General features: G+C 32.0%; 1 protein-coding gene across 1 annotated transcript in view; it reads left to right on the top strand.

Moving 5' to 3' along the window:
• FGF14 (fibroblast growth factor 14) overlaps positions 1-20,729 on the top strand; it is a 263,009-nt gene that overhangs the window by 82,574 nt on the left and 159,706 nt on the right. The window lies entirely within an intron of this gene.

The raw sequence follows: 20,729 nt of genomic DNA, 5'->3' as shown, positions 1-20,729 counted from the left end.
AGAGAAAATTGGACAGATTGAACTCTTGGTGTTAAAGGAAAATACTCTTATTTATTTATTTGTTTGTTTGTTTATTCATTCATCCATTTATTTATTTATTTTAGGGTGTGGCACTCATTCCAGATTTTATATTCTAAAGAAAGCTGCAACCAAAAATCCTTTTATTGAATGTCAACAACTGGGGAAAATGTTGAGCAAGGAGAGTCTCTGTGGGGTTCCCCACAGAATAGGAGAGATTCTCTCTGTGAATCTGGGAAATCCTGTCAAAGGAAAATGAACTGAAAGCTGTACCATCTCATCACAGTGAACACAGTGACATAGGCTATTTGGTATTCATTTTCTGTCACCATCTAGGTTCCCTGTAGGGTTTCCTGTATGTGGAACTGGGTCCTATATTATGCAGATTGCTTTCTGTTGTCACAAGAGATAAATGTGCACCTTCCACAGATAGAGATGCTGCTGGAGCCTACATTGCCCTTCCCCCAAATCAACTTCCAAAGAGATAGTACAAATAAAAGATTATATTCCTAGGATACTTTTTTGTAAGTGATAAATTAATCAATTTATTTAACATTTGTCTAGTTGTCTCTTTCCAACATGGACCCATCTAGGAAATTTTTTGTGACAGGTACAAAATCATCAGAATTCACATATATCTGTGAATACATTGTGTCTGTAGAAACTGACATCAGTGTGATATGTGAATGAATTTTAAATGTTTTTGATAATTTTGAAGTTAAAAAATATTCTTTCATTCTGTCTTGTATGAAGTTTTAAAAAAAAAGCATCAGCTATACATTTCCAGAAAGGGAGGTATACTGTCTTGCCTAGGTGCTTTGACATAAACAAAATCATTGGAATCATATGGTAGAAACTGCAGTGCAGTAGGAATAGCCATTTGCAAGAATAGGAAATCAGATTGTATCACAATCAAAGGTATGCTGTTAAAAAAATTGCCAGCTCTCATTGGTGGCCCCATGATTTATTGACCTTATTGCAATAACATTTACTATTGTGAGGACTTCAAGAAAAGGATAATTTTTTCTAGGCGTGTTTCATAAATAATCACCTGCTTAAGTAAGAAGTAATAAACATCTGATAGTGTAGTATATGTAAGTCTATTAGCACAGTTAGTGAAAGAAGCTCATCTCAGGTCCAGGTATAGGAGGCGTAAAATAAGAAAAATGGGAGTTTTCTATAGAAAAAGAAAATAGTGGAAATGGTTCTTTCTGAGAGAAAAAAATTCGTTGGTTCAATTAATAAACATTATTCAATAGTTCTTATCTACATTCCTATGAATAAAAAGATTCATTTCAATTATAAATTTGAATCATAAATAAAGGTATTGAGGAGAAGTTTATTATTCATTAGTAAAACTTTAAAATAATTTGGATATCCTACTGCAGTTTATCATCTGAAAGGCATTTCACTTACATAAAATATGGTAGAAAAATTTTTTCACTTTTTTCAACTGCACTGATTCCTGAGAGCCTGCTCAAATGCGATATTATTCAAAAAATTATAATCAAATAACAACAGCAATTGTAATAGCTAACACTTATACAGTATTTTAAGGTTTGCAATGCTACTTGTTACCTTATTTAATCCTTTCAACAATCCTGGGAGCTTGGTTACCTGAGCTAAGTTATCACTAGATCATAATAGCATTTTGATTAAAGATCCAGAGGCTTTAAAATGCAAGTTTTATTTTAAAATGGTTTTGTTTTGTTAAATCAATTGTTAGTTATATTTATTTTCAAATGTGGAAACTGAGGTACAGAGATGTTAAATGACTTGCCCTGGGTCACAAACTAGAAATGTCTTAAGGAAGATTCAAACTCAGGTCTATCTTACTCCTTAACAAGCACTCTCTCTACTGCACACCTTAGTTGCCTTGCAAAGTCAGAATGACATTTGAAAACATTTCAATATTTGAAAATTGCCCATTTTATTGATTTGTGAAATGAACTTTGAAAACAGAATAATTCAATAATAAACTTGTAATAATTTGATAAATTAGTTGATCATTGAACATTATTAAAAGTCTACTATTTATTAGATTCTATGCTAAGGGCTGGGAATGCAGAGAAAGGCAAAAGACAGTTTAATTGGTTAAAACTGTGGACAGACAAAAACAAAATTACCATGGAGAGTCACAGGCAAAGCTACATGGTAGTTTTATTTCAGAATATATTTTCTTTTCTAGGTATAAAAAAGTATGATAGACACGTATAACATAATGACACCCAAGGGGACATGAAAGTGCCTTGATAGGGATGTAGATGATCATAATGGCAGTGTTGGAGATGACTACTCTCTGTGGAAATCTTTTTTTCTTTAAAATGACAGCACTCATTTTTATCCTGACCATAATGTTTCTAGGGTGCTTGTTAGAGATGTATCTCAAGAGGTTCTAATGTTGGTTATAAACAGTTTGCTTCAAGCTAAAACATATTCTGTGAGATCTCAAAACTAAAGCTCAAAAATAGTTTGGATAATGATACAGAAAGTTTAAAATACAAGCTTTATTTTAAAATATTCTTCTGTATAGACTCATCCAAACTGTTATCTAAAGTACAGTAATGAAATTTTGTATATGATTTTTGTCACAAATTCTTTATAGTGAGTCGAGTCACCAAGCATTTATTAAACACCTGAGGGCTAGGAACTGCTAAGTAGTGGGGCTAACAGAGAAAAACAAAATAAAAACAGAAAGCATAAAGATAAAAAGGGTCTATTTCTAATAGAAATATTCTTGATGCTTAAAACTGAACCTTGAAGGGAGCAGTGTTTAGAATATAGGTAAGAATATTCCAGAACTAAATAAACATTTTCTGGAACCAACCAAGAAATAGATAGATTCAACATGGTATAATGGAAAGATCAGCAGGATAAGAATTGGGATGTCTGGGTTCTAGACACAGGTCTGACACAAACAAGATAAATGATCATGGAAGAGTCTCTTAAATCTGACTGAGGTAACAGTTTCTTCATTTGTAAAACAAAAATTGCCTGGTTGGAGATTGCAAAGGGCTCTTTCCATAGTAACATTTTATCCTTTGCTTCAAAATTAGGATAATCAATTTATAAACTTTATAAAGATACCTTTTGTTGCTCTGTCAGATTTTCACGCCTCATAAGGTTATTATTTAATAAATCAATGTTGCCATTTTTTCATTACTCAAGTAGGAAACTTTATAAATGTTGAAGGTGTTGGCATTCTCCTCAAACCTGCTTGTCATCTAAATTTTTCCACAGGGTGTAGAACAAGTACAGATGGGAAAAAATCTTTATGCAATAAAAACTCTATTTTTCTGGGGAAACATCCACCTACTCAGTTTGTATATTTTTTCCCCCCGCTGTGGAGGCTCTGGTGAAATATCTTGCTAGCACATAAGGCTGACATGCTATTTTAGCTCTTTGTTTCATTTGACCCTAAGGAGATGGAAATATCATTTAGGTGATTACTCTAGGTATATTCAATCATTCAATCACTCAAGCAAGAATAACATTTCTGTACAATAATTACCACATTTTAAATAGTATAATATCCTAGGAAGTTAATGGGGTTCTCATCTGCAGTTTTATTAATTTTTTTTTACATTCTTGAATCTCCAATTAGGATATTTCCTAATATTTAGACAGGAGTTGGACTTTGTTTAAACTTACATTTATATTTCTCTCTAGTTAACTCCTACCAACTTTATGGCTAAGGCAGTTGTAACTGAAAATGTTTAGGTAAATGCAGGAGATTATATCTGTACTCCTCCTTGAATCATTCAAGACAAGTCCTAGGAGAAGAAATTGAGGAATGAGTAATTTTTTTCCATCACAATTTATTTTGATTCTTGATCAAGTTAGAACTTGTGGTGCTAATTCAGGTCTTCCACTTTGAGATGTTTGTACAGTGGCTAATCCTCCTTAGTATTTTCCTTGTCTGCTACAGCTCAGTCATGATGTTTCTTTCTCCTTTCATTGATTGCCCTAGGTCTGCCAATTCTTGATTCAACTTTGGCCTTTCATCACTATTTGTAGACTACAAGACTCTCTATATGCTCCAAAGATAGCTCCTTCTTCAATACAAATTCATTATGGGGTAACCATTTCTTTCATACAATGATTTTTGATTCAAAGAAGATTACAGATCAGATTTGTTCTAGGTTCTAATTAATTGATTCAGTCTTCCATGACAAAGATGATTACTTTTCAATGTAATGGATAATCACTGGAACCCCTCTATAGGTTCCCTACTCCAGTTACTTTTGCAAAGTCCAGAGTCCCAGTCCAGCATATCTTCTTGGTGACTTGAAGAGGTTTTATGTTATCCTTTTGCAAAGTCATTCCCCACTGCCATATAGTAAAGAATTCTGAGGGAAATGTATAGCATAGTTTGTTGCCAAATCTAGAAACTAACGGTATTCTCTCTCCAGGAGACTTTACCTCTCAATGTGGATAAAAAATAAAAAATAATAACTTCTGGTTCTGATCCTCAGATTGCCTTCTCTTATCTTCAGCTGGGGAGAAGTGCAACTTCCAGAGTCTTTAGTGATTTAGATTTCCCTTTTTTTGGCAATAAGTCCAAGTATTGCTGGAATGACATTGAATTCATTTGATAATGTCATCAAGTAGTGTATACATAGCTAAGCACAAATTAAATATAGTTAATAATCACAAGCTTTATGATACATGTGTGCTACTGATAAAAATCAAATAAACATAGAAATGATAAATAAGAAAATAGAGTATGACTATTCCAGATGGCAGTAGATAATCATGCTTGTCTGCCCAGTAGTAGCTCTAGAATCCTGAGAATAAGAGAGCATTGATCTGGATCCTGAGACATCTCTAAAAGTGGGAGTCAGAGTAAGGTACAAATACATACATAAAGCAACTTTATGTTTGCTTAAATAATTTTCTATGAAGGTACCATTGTGACATTGTATTTTACTCCATGCTTGAAGTTTTTCAGTTGAAACTTAAAGCATTTAACAGGGAATAGAACTAGGGTGTTGTTAATTAAGGGGAGACTTTTAAGTACATAGAATATTCAAAGAAATTTTAAAAAGTAGGACTTTTTTCCCCTCACAATAACTACATGAAGTAGGTAATATTTCTATAATTTTCTACTTAATAGATGAAGAAAGATCCATAATTAATTGACTAAATCAAGATAATAAGAAACTATCCCCAAAACCTTAATCTACCTCATTTATTTAGAATGTTTTCCCTTTTCATCTCTCCCTGTTGGTTTCTCTTTTCCAGTGTTGTATGAGAAGATATTTTTGATCCTTTCTTAATCCTAGTACCTTTCTGTTTTGTTTCCTTCTAATTATTATTTTTCTCAATCTTGTTTGTATAGTTTTTTCCCATGTTTCTTCCTTATTAGACTGAGTTTCCTTGATAATGGAGCTATCTTTGGCCTCTCATTGTATCTTGAGTGCTTAGAAGCTGGCAGTTTTTGGTGTTTAGTATATGTTTATTGACTGACTGAAAGTCTAAAAGTTCTACTGTACCATGCTGTCTATACCATTATGAAATCAGAGATCAAAAAGAAAGAAAAATTACTAACTGGTAAATCAGCAACATTCTAAACAATATATTTCAAGTAATTAAAAATTATCTTGTACCTTTAATTATGCATTTTGCAAGTTTTATCTTTTTTTTCCACTGGAAAGGAGAGATAGTATGACAAGACACTTAACTTAGAGTCAGAGAACCTAGATTCCAAAATTTAGCTGCTTGTAGGCAAATTTACAAACCTTCCGGGGCCTCTGTTTTTGTAACTGAAACATAAGAGATTTGGACCAGAGTCCTTCAAATTTCCTTCAAATTCTAAATTTATGATCCTGGTAGCATTGAACTTGAACCCTCTTCCAATAATATTATTTTAAATTAAAATAATAACAGCATGGGGAATATTGTTTCTAGTATCAAGATCCTCCAAATTCTTTACAATTAAATAAAAAATTGTCTAAAATTTCTAGAATTATATTAAAATATTAGGATTGTCTATTGAGAAACTTGAAGAATCTGTAATGTTACACCTAGTAAAGAAGAAACTTAATAAGAGTACTGTATTTAAGGTAAAGATATTTCAGTCACTTAACCTCAATTGTGTAGCATCCAGGGTTCTCTTCAGTCATCCTGATTCATATTTGATTACTGGACCCAGATGGTCCTAGAGGAATGTGAGGCTGATGACTTAGCATAGAACCCTCCCAAATCCAATCTCAAATTCAATTCATATGTATGTCATGGCATCAGCTCCCTGATAACATAGTCTTCTTTGAGAAAGAAGGAAAGAAAATCATCATCACCATTTTTCAGTTACATCTTTGTTTGAGTATTTTAAAGTCATATCTCTGCAAGTAAATTTATTGCTTTTCAAAAACCTTAGTATCCTAATCTGTCAGATAGGAATTTAATTTAATTCATACATATTCATTAAATACTAGTTTCATAGGCACTGGAGATATTAAAGAACCACAATGACCACAAACTGAAACATTCCTTGAATACATGGACTTTATATTCTAAAAGGAGGGGGTATAAATATAGATATAGATAAGGTATGGAATTAAGGGAGCAAGGGATAGGCAAAGTATTTTAGATGTAGTTGAGAAATGAGAGATTACTGGGCAAAGAAAACCAGGGAGAAGTCTTCCCAAAGATACTTTGTATGTTTGGGAATCTTGAAAGTAGATAAAGATTAGAAAAATTTGGACAAGGAAAAAGTGGAATTCAGAATTGGAACAGAGTTTAAGAGAATGCATAATGATGGGAGATTGCACAAGAACAGGCATTAATAGTTTGACTGTAGAGTGTATAAAGGGAGTGTCATGTGAAATTAAGCATGGGAATTTGCATGGATTTGTGCCTTGGAACCAAAACATTTGCTTGTCAGAAGCTGCTGGAAACTGATATTTTCCTTCTTGTAGGGCCAGTGATCTACAGAATTACAATAAAAAAGTCATATACCTGTGTCAAAAAATACAATATCCACTTATCTTTTCATCTAAGAAACATAAAGCCATCTTTTTAAAAAAAATTAAGAATTGAAAGATAGCTTAATAGTCACAATAACTTAAGTAATGCATTCTGACTAACAATAGAGGAATGGAGAGAGGTGCACACACACACACACACACACACACACACACACAGAGAGAGAGAGAGAGAGAGAGAGAGAGAGAGAGAGAAATAGAGAATAAAAGGGAAAGAGAATTATATAATGAAATATGGAAATGAAAGGATTTGACTTAGCCTCTGTTCCCTGTAGGGGAACTTCTCCTTCTATATTCTCTATTTCATTCTGCCATTTGTAGGTCCTGTTTATCTTCTCTATTGTGATATTAACATTATAGAAGTGTCAAACAGATAACGATGCAAATGTTTTATTTTTAGTGTTATCTTAATATTCATTTTGAAAATTATAAAATAATTTCAGTTTTCTTTGTTTTATAGATTAAAATTGCCCTATATCAATGAATGCAGCTTGATCATTTGAGTTATATTTTTTAACTTTATAATTCTTATCTCTTGGTTGTGATGTCATTCAGTGAATCTTGAATGAAGATGAATTTTGTTTGCTTAAGAAAAAATGAAGTTGAATATTACTTAGTCTTCCATTGTAGAAAGATTTTTTTTTAGGTTTTTCCTAGGCAATGGGGTTAAGTGGCTTGCCCAAGGCCACACAGTTAGGTAATTATTAAGTGTCTGAGGTCAGATTTGAACCCAGGTACTCCTGACTCCAGGGCCGGTGCTTTATCCACTGAGCCACCTAGCTATCCCCTAGAAATACTTTTCTAAAGAGGTTGATTATTTTCTTTCTTCTATATCTATTAATTATGATATAGATAAAAATAAATAGGGTCTAACTATATGTGGAAGAATGAAGTGAGATCATTTACAGAGATATTATGTAGTGCTAGTATAGCTTGACTAATAGGAAAAGAGTCTCAGTCTCATAATTATTGGCTTAGACTTACATAAGAACACTGAAGAAATAGTAACACTGATAAGATGAAAATTCTGACTGAGGACAATAGTTCTTTATGTTGGAGTGGATGGATAACTGAATTGTAGGTGGCTTTATAGATATTGCTGCAGCTGAGGCACATTCAAAAGAAAACATGCATGTTGATGAAGCAGATTGAAAGAATTATTACCTGTCCTTTGTAGAGGAGAGGCTTGTTAACCATAGTACCACTTGCTACATCACAGTAGTTATGTGGAACAGAAAAAGGAAAGGGCATTTACAAAAATGTGAAATGTGTGACTAAGAGGAATTGTTAAAATCTTTGAGAAAATCATTTTGAAATTTAAAACTTGATACTATTTGGAATTACTTTCTTGTTATTCCCCTTAAATATCAGTTATGTTCAATTCATTATCTCTAAGTACCAGGAACACAAATACAATGAGCCCAATAGTCTATTTGCTAAGAGCTTAAATTGTTAGATACTCTTCATGAGTTGTTTTGGCCAAAAAAAATGTGACCTAAAATCTAATGGACAGCTTTCTTTTGCTGGTATTCCTGACTAAATGCCCTTTCATAACATATATGTATGTTGTAACCTGTGCTTAAAAGCTTGATTCAACCTTCCTCAGCTTAAATTTTGCTGACTTTGCCTTCAGGATTTCAGAATCATTTTTGTGTCATGATTAAGACAGTAAAGCACCTACTATGTGCTAAATGCTATATTAAGCATTGGGGGGGGGGAACAAAAATAATTGCTCCACTCAAGGAACACACAATGGAATGGGGCATAAGACAAGTTAGCAAATATGTACAAGCAAGCTGTATAAGCGATAAATCAAAATAATTAAAAGGGAAGACATTAGAATTGGAAGACACTGGGAAAAGAATAGTTGTGCCCTTGACAGTAATAGGGCAATAAAAGAGGAGAAGGGTTTAAGGGGGAAAGATAATAAGTTCTGTTTTAGACATGTTGAGTTTAAGATGTCTATTGAACATCTAGTTTGAGATTTTAAAAGGCTTTTAGAGGTGCGAAATTGGTCACCTGAGTAGTAAGAAGACAAATAGTAGATTTGAGAATTATCAGCACAGAGATGATAATTTAATCCATCTGAGATAACCAAATGAAGTAATATATAGAGATCAGAAAATTTACAACACTGTTCTGCAAAGTACGTAGGATTCAAGGGTGTGATCTGGATGAAGTTCCATCAAAAGGAATGGTCTGATAGACAAAGGAGCCAATAGTGTCCTGAAAACATAGAGAGAAGAAAGTATCAAAGGAGAAGACAATGATTAAAATCCAAAGACTGCCGAATAGTTGAGAGGAATGGGAGATCGAAAAGAGACCATTGGATTTAGAAGATCATTCATAACTGGAGACAACAGTTTCAATGGAGTGACAAAGTCAGAAGTTGGATTATAAAGTGTTAAGAAAAGAGAGAGAGGAGAGAAAATTAAGGTTCCTATCATAATTGGACCTTTCAAGGAATTTAGCCACAAAGGACAAAAGAGATATGGGACAATAGTTAGATGGAATGACAGGATCAGTTGAGGATCTTATGAAACTTTCTATAGCAGTTTTGTGCAGTTAGTAAGTTAACACATGAGGGTTGACCAGTAGGAGTATTCCAGGCCTGAAGTTTGAGAAGATATACATAGGGATTGGACATGGAATTCAGTGTAAAGTCAAAGTAACAATTCTTAGACTAAGATCAGAGAGAAAGGAAAGTGAAATCAGAGTTGAAGCAATGAAAAGAGAAAGACAGAAGGATAGAAGGCTTAGACCATCCAAATGGGAATAAATACTAGGCTTAGTAGGTTGAGACATTAGGAAAGGCAGAATAATTAAAGATTATGAGCAGATAGATGAATGTCAAGGTTTCTAATTCTTAAAGTGGAATATTTATGGGTGATGGTTAAAGTCTAGAAATAGGTTATGAGATTTAAGAATGCTGAGGAATTGAGACATTAGGAAACTTGAGGAAAATTATGCATAAGGAGTTGGGAAAGCAAGGGAGATGGTGAAATAGGTAGTGAATTTCTTGAGGAAAAAAAGAAAAAGATTGGGATATTACATTCACCATATTTTGGAGTAGGTGAAAATCATTAATTGAGTGATTTTTAAAGGAAGAAAAGTTGCTGTTGATGGAGGTGAAGGGAGAATCCAGAATTCACAGTAGAAGAGTCAGGAATATTCTGACTGCCCATCTAGGATTAGCTTGTTGGGAGGTGTTAGAGAAAACCCAGGCTGTACTGGGAAGGAGAACTAGGGATGAAGTCTCACTAGGGGAAGGCTGTTTTTTGTGATTACTATTAGGAGAAGGGAATTTGACAGAAAGAGGTCCAGAATAAAGGATAATATAGTCATGATGGCAGGGAATTCCAGAGTGCACAGTAGAATGCAATGGAGTGGAATAGAGTAGAATTAAGAAGAATAGAGGAGTGAGAGAAAACTAGGTAGTTCACGACCAATAATTTATTGAAACAGATTTCTTGATTGAGATGTTTCATTTCATTCTTTGGAGGTCATAGAGAGTTGATGATAGTGAGATTAGATGTAAATATTATGTATGAAAGTATAAAGAAGAGATTATTAAATGTTTGAACTTTATTTTAAATTGCATATGTATAATTTTTTCATTGTCTTCATTATGAACAAAGCAAACACTGACCAAAAAAAGAATGATGAAAGAAAGCAGATGGCTACTGTACACTAGAAACAGTTACTAAGTAGATGAAATTCAGGGCTAAAATTATGATGCTTTAACACTATGCTTCTATATATGGGAAATTTTATGACTGATAGCATGATGCTCAATATAAGTAAATTGTAGTAGTGAGTTTTTGCTCTTCAGTTTTTTTTATTGTAGATGAGTTTTTTTTTTTTTTTTTGCAAGGCAATGAGGTTAAATGGTTTGCCCAAGGCCACACAGCCAGGTAATTATTAAGTGTCTGAGGTTGGATCTGAAATCAGGTACTCCTGACTCCAGGGCCGGTGCTCTATCCACTGCACCACCTAGCCACCCCCTTAGATGAGTTCTTTTAAGCAATATTGAATCCAATATTGTATCCAGTATTTAAGGTAACATTTTTTCTCATAGAAAACTTCAGACATAAAAACAGATTATCAAAAAACAAAATACTTCCTTCTTCCTCCCAGCAATGGTTTTGGGTAGTAATAGATGACTAGGGAGCTTGCTCTATCTTAAAGATATTCCCCCAAGTAGTCATCTCAATAACTCTGAAACACATGAAATCATTCATATTCATTTTCTAAGGACATTGAATGAGTTCCTTGTAGTTCATTCACTATAAATGGTCCTGACTTGTAACTAAGTTGTGAGTGCTTTTTTTATATATAGTGTAATTCTGGGAGGGGGAAGGAAGGGGAAATATATATATATATGTATATACATATATTTATATATATACCTTTTGTATCTTTGTCTAAAATTTCAATAAACATTTCTTTAAATATTTACTACCATAAATATAATGGGCTTAAATATTTATTATTAAAGTTATGTTTTCTATTTATTTTTGAGATACATTATTTAATTTGATTTTCAAATTCTATACATCTCTCCAATCCTTCTTCCATTTATTGAGAAGGTAATCAATATGATTTTCATTATATATGTGAAGTCAGGGCAGCTAGGTGGTGCAGGGAGGGGGTAGGTGGCCAGTGGATAGAGTACCAGCCCTGGAGCCAGGAGGACCTGAGTTCAAATTTGACCTCACACACTTAAGAATTACCTAACTGTGTGACTGAAGTCAAATCACTTAACCCCATTGCCTTGCTAAAACTAAATATATGTGTCTGTATGTGTTTGTGTATGTGTGTGTGTGTGAAGTCATGTAAAATATCTTTCCATATTAGCCACATTGAAAAAAAGGAAAATAAAGGAAGTGAAAAACTATATATTTTGATATGCACCCAGAATTCATCAGTTCTTTCTCTGGAGGTAGTTAGTATTTTTTATCAGGAGCCCTTGGGGATTATTGTGGAGTACTTTATTAATCAGGGAAATTAAAGTCTTTTACAGTTCCTTATATTTTTAATATTTCTATTACTGTGTGCAATGCTCTTCTGATTCTGATATTTTCACTTTATATCACTTAGTAGAAGTCTTTCCAGGTTTTTCCAAAAACATCCCTGTGTCATTTCTCATAATACAATAATATTCCATCACATCATATACCATATCTTGTTTTTCATTCCCTAATTGATGGACATCCCTTAGTTTTCCAAATCCTTGTCACCACACACACACACACACACACACACACACACACACACACACAACCCAACTGCTATATATGTATTTTTTTAAAAAAAAGATTATTTTGCATTGATCTCTCTGAAATGAAAGTAGTATTATTACAGGATCACAGAATATGCAGATTTCCTTTTAGTTTAGATATTCACTAAAATAATCTTGGTCTGTAAATAAGTAAGTTATAAACTTTTGAGTATAGTTCCAAATTATTCTCCAGAATGATTAAATCTATTCACAGATCAGCTCCACCAAGAGGACATTAATTTCCCTATCTTTCCTTATCCACTTCAGCATTTGTGATTTTTCTTAACTTTTATATTAACCACTGGTACCTCAGACTTATGTAAATTTTCATTTCTCTAATTATTAGTGATTTGTGGCATATTTTAGTAATATACCTAAATGAAGATTGTTATAATAAGACTTCTAAGTCTTTACCTAGCAAATTTGCAAAGATGAGAATAGTAAATGTTGGAGCTGTGAAAAGGAAAAATGCTAATGTGAGCTGAAGTCACCACTCTGGAAAGAATTTCAAATAATGTAAACAATATGCCTTAACTGTCTGTAAATTTTGATATAGATATCTCACTGTTTAGCAAATTTGAAAAAAGAAGTTATTGATATAAAGAAAGATTCTTTAGATACCCAAATATTTATAGTAGAACTCTTTTGTAGTCGTAAAGAAAATAAATGCCAATCAAATGGGGAATTGTCTAACTAAATTGAAGTTCATGAATATAATGAAATCGTATGTTATAAGAAATGATGAAAATAGAGATATATGGAAAGACATATATGAATTGATACAGAGTAAGGTAAATACATCTAGGAAAATAATACACATAACTTGTTACATTGCTAAATGAATCACATTCTAAAAATGAATGCTTGTGAATGCTGTGAAATTAGAAAGAAGAAATTTGACCCCAAAGAAGAAATATGAAAAAGTACTTCTCCCTATTCTTTTTCACAGGTTTTGGTAAACATTGTTGATATCAGATTTTTCCCATGTGCATTTTGACATTACTGATTTTATTTCCTTTTTTTCTTATTTTTTAAAGGGATGGGAAGAATTTGAAGAGATATTAAACAAAAATTTTGAAGGTCAGGTGTTATAATGTTAAGGAAACAAATATTACAAATGTGATTTTTGTCCAGTAACTCAGAAATAAACATTCTATTGGAGTACCATTTCAAAATTAACATTCTCCCTAGAGAAGCAAATAAAGTAACTAAATAGCTTAATTTATTGTAGAACCAAAGAAATCAAGAAATACCGTTTCATGAAACATTTGGCCTTCTTTTACTTTTGCTTGTCATGTGTACTGCAAAGTAAGATGTTCAATTGTTATATAAAATGAGCATAACACAATTCCCAATTTCTTTTTTGAGCCTCATGCCTAGGTATCATGAATAATTTCTTTAAGAAGAGAGGGGCAGAAGAAACTGAATATGTTGAATAAAAAATATATGCAGATAGAAATTATCTCTTAATAGAAATGAGTAATAGTTTGAAAGTCATTACAAATCACCTAACTGCATTCATTGCCTTTTCAGAGCAAAGATCAAAATAATATGATATTTGGAAACAGAAAAAAAATGAGAGAAATAACTTCCAAATAAAATAGCTCCAATCTGACATATATTATTTAATCCTAAAATGGGATAAAGAAACATCACCATGATAAACTATCATCAGTTAAATTTGTAAACAGTTAAATGTTGTAAAACAATTATTACATTTAGTAGATCAAAATAAAAAAGTCTTGAAATCATCCTGTCAAAGAATTCATGACCCTCTGATGAAACTGAGAGACTTGGAAGATATTTAGAAGAAACATCTAACTCTGATTTAGAAGAAAAACTAATTTTCAAAATCTCATGGAAGAAGATGGTAGGAAATTATTTGTACACAAAAGAGCTTACAAAAGAACAAGAATTTGCAGGGAAATGAATTTCCACATTTTTTATGATTGTATATTGGGCCTGGAGTCTGGAAGATCTAAGGTCTAATTTCACCTCAGATACTAGTGGGGTGATTCTTGGCAAGCCATTTAACTTCTGTTTTTTTCAGTTCTTTCATTTGTGAAACAATGGATATTAAAAACACGCCTCTGATTGTCTTTGTCAAGATAAAATGAATGTTATTTATAATGTTTTTTACAAATCTTAAAATATCATATAAATGATTGCTATTATATTGAAATATACATACACACACACACACACACTCACAAGTACATGGAATCACAGATAGTGTTGAGAGAGCAAAAACTTCAGGTGGGCTTAAATAACCTATGCAGTGTGGATTTCTTAATTGATTGTTGATGACTTCCTCATTACAGTACAAAGGAACTACCATTTCATACCTAAGAATATTTACAGTTTATTAATATTTGTTGTATTCTGATCTATAACTTGTGACCAAATGAAACAGATATGTGGTAAGATGGGAATCTATCTTTTCTTTAACTGTTAAACTGATGCTTTTCATGAAAAACAAATTCATCAGAACAATCTTTCAAAGAGCCCCCTGATAAGAGGGAATAACTATTTATTTTTCATGTGGAAGCACTTTCCAATTATATTTATTTAATTAAATGAAGAAAACATACTGGGGTAAAGGGAAGAATGAGAAGTAGTTCCCAAAAAGATTATTGCACTGATAAAATTTTTGTAAACTATCATTTAATAATAATGCTATGTCAGGGGTTACAAAATAGCTAAACATATATGTCCCACCATGTGCTGTCATATACTGTATCATAGAAAAGCTCTATTATGTTTGTCAGATTCAATTTTAGTACTGTGGGAATTATCTTTAACAAATCAATATCTTCTCTTGTATACAAAGGGAAAGTGGGGAAGCATACTTCTCTGTAAGATTTATGGATGAAAAATGTTGATGCCAAATGTAAAATAGCTACATTTTTCAAATATAATAATATATGACTAGTTTATAAGGCAAATTTATTTACAGTTCCCTTTTAGTACAAATGCATGTCATAAGTACAGAATTGAAGAAGTGAAAGAAAGTTTTTAAAGATCTTATTCTGAAGGAATAATATTGACCATTAATTACTACATTTTATTAAGAATGTGGAGTGGCATAAGAGAATGCAAAGTGTAATTAAAACATTGTCCTTGCCCTCATGGGCATAGTAGAACAGTAAGACTCAAACCTATAATACAAATTAGTACATAGTGGGTGTCCCCATGCTGATGCAGAGCATGATGTCAGATCTGAAAGAGAATAGATGGTGATGAATAGCAAGATCAGGGAAGTCTTTGTGGAGGAAATCATTTTTGCACTAGATTTAAGCATTGGTAGCATTACAAAAGGTAGAAGTAGAAAAGGTTAATGGCCCAGAGAATAATTGGAGAAATGAGGTGGTAAAGTATCATTTGAATAAATATGTATATGTGTTAAACAACTGGCCAATTTAACTCATATATGCATTAAGAGAATGAGAATATCACAAGTTAGAGCAAACAAGGAAAGATCATAGTATTACAGTTATAGAACTTAGTTGTGGAAACCTTAAAGTTCATCTTGTCTCACACCCTCATTTATAGGAAAATTGAGACCCAGGTGAAGGTGCTAGATTTTGGAGACCTTTGAATGTCAAAATAACAACTGGACTATTTTGTTGGCAATAGTTGGCTATAGTATTTATCTGAAGGATTCTGAGCAGGAGTCACTTGATCAAGTCTTTACACAAAGAAGATTAGACTGATTTGTGTATGAAAGGTATTAGAAGACAAAAGAAAGAGAATAATTCAGATTATCCAACAAGAGCCTTCAGATAAGAATTGAATAGGACTTGTATTAAGGTGTTTGTTATTGGAAAATAGCCAAGGAGACAGATGTGTAAGATGTTTTGAAGGAAGAATTGATGAGATTTGATCTCAAAGAAGCAATGAGGAAGAAGAGAACAACATAGAGGAAGACACTTATCATGGTGCTTTTGAAGAAAAGAAAAAAAACAAGTTTGGAATGGAAGGGGATGAGCTCTAATGCATTTTGAAAGGATTTTAATGATAATTTGAGAGAGGTAATAGAACTTCTTTGAACCCCTCAGGAGAAAACTTGGGGAGAAGAGCCATTGTGATTGGAAAATAAAATTCTTTTTGCAACCATGTATATTATACATTTTCTAAAAACATGTTATGAATATCTTAAGCAAGATTACTTTTAACAGTGTTTGCTGAAGACCAGAATTTTTTAAAATTTTACTTTGATTTTAGTTGGTCATTGTAAAATAATAAATAAATTAATAGTTTTAATGATCTAAACAATATAATAGTTTATTAGTGAAGAGACAAGAGGAATTTTTTATTATTATAAAATAAATTCTAATATGAAATATAATCATGATCCAGGTAAATTAGCATGTACCCCTATTTGTTCAAAGAATATGTTAGATATGCTAGATAGAGGATAGTAACATATACCCAGGCGAAATTTATATGAGAGTTTTATTTAATGTAAGATAACAATCTGTGAGAGGGCTTATATTCTGATACAGGAAGAATAATTAAATTGAGTTATGGTTCCAATTTGCTTTTCTGAAAAAAAATCAAATTATGCCTTGTAGGACTTTGAATACTAAAAGAAATTCTTATTAATTTTTATGTACTCTTTGTACACTTTTCTAGTTTTTACAGTTGTTTAAATGCATAGAGTCTACTTATATTGCATGAGATGTTTGAATCACAAAGTAGCATTCTATTTAACTATTCTTAATCCTTATGGTTGTTCTTTTAAATCAAAATCAGATATACTTTCTTTTTTGTTTTTGAGATTCTCAGACAAGTATGTTTGACTCTTTAAAAAAACTTATTAATGGGAAAGTATTTTGGTATTTTAGGCTCTTCACCTGACTGGTACTGTTCAAAAGTAAAATGATAGAGAAAACATCATAAAAAAAGCTGCCACTTTATTTTTGCCTTTCCTTGGTAATTTGATTATATGTTAAAATGTCATGTGTTTATATATATGTATATCTAGAGTATATATTGACATCCATTTTATATATTATACACAGACAGACTATATATATATATATATATATATATATATATAAACTCTATTTCAAAATAATTGTTGTTCTTGGTAATTCCATGTATTTTATTTCATGTTTTAAAAACATCATTCTGAAAAATCTGGAAAGACTTAACATGAACTGATGCTGAGTGAAGTGAACAGAACCAAAAAGCATTGTAGACATTAAAAGCATCATTCCGTGATGACCAACTATAATAGACTTAGTTCCTCTCAGCAATTCAATGATCAAAGACAATTCTAAAAGATTTCTCATGAAAAATGCCATTCCCATTCCCAGAAAAAAATATGGCATCTGAAGGCAGACCAAAACATACTATTTTCACTTTTTAAAATTTTTTTCTCATATTTTTCCCCACTTTGGTTATAATTCTCCTTTCACTACATGACTAGTACAGAAATATGTTAAATGTGGTTGTACATGCATAACAGATTATTCACTGTCATGGGAAGGGAGAAGGAAGTGGAGAAGGTAGAAAAATGGGGAACCCAGAAATACATAAAAATGAACATTGAAAACTATCTTTACATGTAATTGGGAAAAAATAAAATATAAATGAAAAATATTTATCATTTTGAGAGGGGATTCATAGGTTTCACCACACTTCCAAAAAAGTCAACTGGACAAAAAAGCTTTAGAACCATTGGTCTGAAATATATTAGGAAAGGACCATATCCATTTTCCTCCTTTTATAGGAATGTATATCTTCCCTCCCTTCACTCAATATATCTTATGTATCCCAAAGGAAAGAAAAGTATTGTTATTGTGAGTGTCATGAATGGTCAGAAAATCTATGAGTTCTTGCTCTTGGAATTTTAAACTAATCAAAAACTTGTTTAAATGGTTCATGGCTCCAACCAGTCTATAGATCAGAGTGGATAGACAGGCAAGATGGGGGAGATATTTCCCAGGACTACAGACTCAATGAGAGGTGAGTATAGAACTAATAAAAGTGCTAGGCTTTGACCCTCTGGATAACTTCTGATTTCTAATGAATTCTCCTAGCATAGTGATGGCATTCATAATTATTCTCAAATATAATTCTCAATTATAATTCTCAATTATAATTTAATGCTCAATTATGTTCCCTCTGATTTTCTGCTATTGAGATTATAATTTGGTAGAATGGTGACAATTTTGTTTTGTTCAGCAAGCATGGTAATATGCATAATATGAAAAAGTTAGTTTCACATTCATTAGAGTAGACTAATGGACATAGTGACAAAGTTTGTTTGTTTTTTGACTTCCTTCATTTTTTATACCTTGTGATCCTTCTAGGACTGTTATGCATTTGCTAAAACTTCAACTCATTTTTCTCTAAATACTTTTTTTTATTACTTCCCCTGTCATTTAAATCTGGATTAGTAAGAATCATATCATTTTGAGTATTAAAGAAATCATCTTTCCTTTTCTTACATTTTACTTAAAAAGGATCAAAGTCTCAAAAAGACTAAAAAAGAGAAGAGACAGGAAGCAGGTCTGGGGAGTTAATAAAGGGTAAAAAAGCTTCTAAAAAAAAGAAAGAAAAGGCAGAAGGGTCCCATAAAAAGATATGCCATTTCTAGTATCCCTGACATAGAAAATACATCTGTCTCACTAATGACAGGAACAAGAATATTTTAAAAATGAAGAATGCCATTCCATAAATTATGTCCATAATAGTAAAGAGGAATTTTGCAGTGACTTCTTAAAATCACATTCTGTGCTCTTATTGGGGCCAAGTAACAGTACCATAATCACAAGATGCAAGGTTGTTTCCTTGAGGAGATTTCCAGGAATTTTTTTTTTGTTCTTGCTTCATTAGAGAGATTGAAGTATTTGTTCTCTGAAAAAAATAATAAAAAAATAAAAATTTAAGTGGATTTGAGAAGCAGAGAGTAATTTCACACTGTTAGGTACCTTGCAGGCAGAAGAATGTTACCAGGAGAGGGAAGGATTATTGGACACTAGAGTTATATAATTTTTATATAAACCAATATATATTATATACATAAGAGTTTCATATAAAATTCTTCACATGTGTTATCATACTTAATCCTTGAATGAACCCTGTGAATTAGATGTGATAATAGGTGACAGTGGATAGAGATCTGGACTTGGAGTCAGGAATATCTGTTTGACTCTTGGAGTCAGGAATATTTGAACTTAGATCCTGTCTCAGACATTTTCTATCTTTGTGACTCTGGCACCTCAGGTTACCTCATTTTCCTCTGTTTTTTTCTTTCCTCTTTTTACTCCTTTCTTCTCTCCCATCCCTTATTCAGTCATTCTAGGTTAAGAAACCCAGCTTTACAAGTATTTTGCAACTTCTCCACATTGAAATTAATACTTTCGTATTGTTCCTTCTAAATGCTACCATTTGCCATTATTAACACTTTCCCAAAGTATTTCCAGTCCTTTCATTAATACATAATACTTTCCATTCTTTTAAGCATGTTTTTATGATGGAGGATACCATCACTCTTTCATTTAAGAGAATCATATTTTTATGGGTGGCTCTGTTTCTCTGAAAAATTATTTTTAAAGAAAACATTGACTAAATATGCAATTTTTCCAAACTTTCTTTCCATTTTTCCATATTTTTATTAAGATCTTTTGGTAGTAATTGAAGACAGCTTAGTGCCCATAATAGGATTAAATCCCAGCAGGGTTGATTAATTTTTCTTTTTAACTGAGATGGACAAAATGAATTCTGCACACTTCAGTGAAATTCTTAAGGAGGAGACATTAAGGATTGAAATTTGGCTGCATTTTATAATCATAGAATCCAGGGATATTTTATTTAAAATTGTGAACTTGTTATAATGTAAATATTAATGTCAGATTTTTGTATCTCAAATATTCTGAGTTTCAGTGATTCATTTGTAATGCCAGATGTATATATGATTGATAATTTGTATTTTGTACTATATAAATATGTATGTGTGTATGTATGTATGCATGAAGTATATACATGTGTTATGAAGAAGTTAAAAACTAAGATGAAAGATGATCATGTACTATTTTAATTTTCTTGTAACTTGGTCCATTCATTACTCTGATAACTTTTCTGCCTCTGTTAAAGAAAAACCTTTTCTTAATAATGAGTGATGCTTAAAATTGACATAGAACATATTTAATGATCTTAGTATTAACCCTTGAAATCAAAAAGCCCAATCTGTCCCTCATAAAGCAAGTGACTTTTGCAGTAAATATTCAAAAATTTCAGCTGATTTAAAAAATCTGTAGCATTCCCTTAGCCCTACTCTTTTGGAATAACAAGAAAGGTAATATTTCCCTTTAGTGAAATAGTTGGAAAGTACGGTTGCCATTTGTAAAATAACACCAACAATGTTGGCAACTTATTTATTATAGAAAATACATATAAAATATTCAAAATATTCATGATGAAAGGCATGTAAT

This window comes from Macrotis lagotis, chromosome 6 (assembly GCF_037893015.1).
Source record: "Macrotis lagotis isolate mMagLag1 chromosome 6, bilby.v1.9.chrom.fasta, whole genome shotgun sequence".
Taxonomy (NCBI): Eukaryota; Metazoa; Chordata; class Mammalia; order Peramelemorphia; family Peramelidae; genus Macrotis; species Macrotis lagotis.
Note: the sequence above shows the minus strand (reverse complement) of the source record. Positions and strands in the feature narration are given on the sequence as shown.